This window comes from Ursus maritimus, assembly GCF_017311325.1.
Source record: "Ursus maritimus isolate PB19 chromosome X unlocalized genomic scaffold, ASM1731132v1 scaffold_X1, whole genome shotgun sequence".
NCBI classification, from domain to species: Eukaryota; Metazoa; Chordata; class Mammalia; order Carnivora; family Ursidae; genus Ursus; species Ursus maritimus.
In genome coordinates this window covers 107,149,278-107,151,944 of record NW_024423319.1, presented here as the reverse complement: position 1 = coordinate 107,151,944, position 2,667 = coordinate 107,149,278, and positions in this window count along the sequence as shown.

Here is a 2,667-nt window from a genome sequence, read left to right as displayed (position 1 = left end):
CAGTCTGGCTTCTCAGAATAATGTCTGTTTTTTTGTTTAATTTTTAAAAGATTTTATTTATTTATTTATTTGACAGAGAGAGAGAGCACAAGCAGGAGGAGTGGTAGGCAGAGGGAGATGGAGAAGAAGGCTCCCCACTGAGCAGGGAGCCTGATGTGGGGCTCGATCCCAGAACCCTGGGATCATGACCTGAGTCGAAGGCAGATGCTTAACTGACTAAGCCACCCAGGCTCCCCTATTTTTATTTTTTTAAAGATTTTCTTTTTAAGTAATCTCTACACGCAATGTGGGGCTCGAACTTAGAACCCTGAGATCAAGAGTTGCATGTTCCACCAACTGAGCCAGCCAGGCGCCCCAGAACAATGTTTTTGAATGCATAAAACATTATGCATAGGAATACAAAGGAAACCAATTACACTGAAAATATGGTTACCAAAGTATAAAAATTTATAAATGTGTGATATATGTAGTTCTTTATTTAATCTACTAAATATAAGATCTAACAGCAGTCTAGTAACTGCTGTGATTTTGATGTAGCAATGAGCATAAACGATATTTTAAGGTATCGGCAATAGTCATGTGACATGGAAGTGTTTGTGATTTCTGTTAGTGACAAGCCGCAGGTCCTGCTAACAGGATTGTGGGTTGATACTTCCATTAGCAGTTGAAAGAAATACTTTTGTTAGGAATCACTGAAAATGAAGAGCAGATATTTTTCTCTCACATTCAATGATCTGCTAAACCTCAGGTTGAGAACCCCTGGGTTAGTCCAATCTCTTCATTTTAAACATTAAGAATCTTTTATCTGAAATATGTACAATGAGCTCAAATAAAATTAATTCAAAGAAAACCATGGGTCATGATCTCAGGGTCCTGGGATAGAGCCTCATGTTGTGTCTGCCTCCCTGCTCAGTGGGGAATCTGCTTCTCCCTCTCCCTCTTCCACTGCCCCTCCCCACCACTTGTGCTCTCTCTCTCTCAAATAAATAAGTGAAATCTAAAAAAATAAAAATTAGTGCGTGTGGGTGGCTCAGTCAGTTAAGCATCTGCCTTTGACTCGGGTCATGATCTCAGGGTCCTGGGATTGAGTCCTGTATGGGGCTCCTTGCTCAGCAGGGAGTCTGCTTCTCCCTCTCCTTCTGCCCCTCCCCTTGCTTGTGCGTGTGCTCTCTCTCCCTCTCTCTCTCTCTCTCTCAAATAAATAAATAAATAAAATCTTTTAAAAAAGAAAGAAACAATCAAACAAAAAATAGACTCTTAAATACAGAGAACAAACTGGTGGTTGCCAGAAGGGAGAGGGGTAGAGGGAATTGGTGAAATAGATAAAGGGGATTAAGAGGTACAAATTTCCAGTCATAAAATAAGTACGTTGTGGAAACGAAAAGTAGAGCATGGGGAATATAGTCAATATTGTAATAACATTGTTTGGTGACAGATGGTGACCACACTTATTGTGGTGAGCATTGAATAATGTATAGAATTGTTGAATCATGCTGTACACATGAAACTAATGTAACATTATATCTTAATTATACTTCAATTTTTAAAAAAGCTGAAGTGGTTTAAGGGCAACTTCTCTTTTCCAAGTGTTTATTTTTAACCCAACGCAGGGGTCAATCCCAGGACCCTGGGATCATGACCCAAGCCAAAGGCAGACACTTAACTGACTGAGCCACCCAGGTGCCCCATGTTTGTTTGTTTGTTTCTTTGTTCACTTGTTGTGTTTTTTAGATTCCACATATAAGCTAAATCATTCGGTATTTGTTCCTCAAAAACCATTTCTGTTTTCTGTTCCGTGTTTCTGTTCCCTAAGGCCTCCTTGGCACAAAGGACCTTGGGGAGGGGAGATAAAAGAATTAAACTCAGCTTAGTATCTCAATGAATTATGCTGCTATCATACTAAGATCAAGAAGAAAGATGACACAATCAATTATTTAATTTTTGAATAAATGCCTATAATTGGGTAAGTGATATATACATACATCAAATCATTATGTTGCACATACTATGATGTCATGTCAGTTATGTCTCAATATAAAAAAAAGGAATAATGTGACTATAGGTTTGGGATGCAAACTCACCTGAACTATATTTTGTTTTTGTTTCTGTTTTTGTTTTAATTAGGTGCCATGCTGGTTAGTTTTTGGTGGGGCCTCCTATTCTTGTTATTTATTTGTTTTGAGGGGCTCCTATTCTGGTTATTTTTAATTTGACTTCTTAAAAATACGTTTTCAGGACACCTGGGTGGCTCCATTGGTTAAGTGTCTGCCTTTGGCTCAGGTCATGATCTTGGGGTCCCGGGATCCATCGAGCCCTGCCTTGGGCTCCCTGCTCAGCAGGAGTCTGGTTTTTCCTCTGCCCCCTCCCCACTCTTACTCTCGTGTGCACACGCACGCATGTACACACACTCTCTCTCTCAAACAAATAAAATATTTAAAAATAAATTTAAAAAATGAAAAAACATTTTTAAGGTGTGGAGTAAGGCTGTAAAACATTTTTAAACCAAATAATTGACTAAATGTGGCAAAACAACTTATTGAATTCATATCTCTACCATTAATATATGATATCTCCTTTATCATAGATTATTAAATGTACTAGTATCTACTTCTCGAGTACATAATTCTTTTATTCTTGTGCCACTCCACTCATGTGCTATAAGTAGAC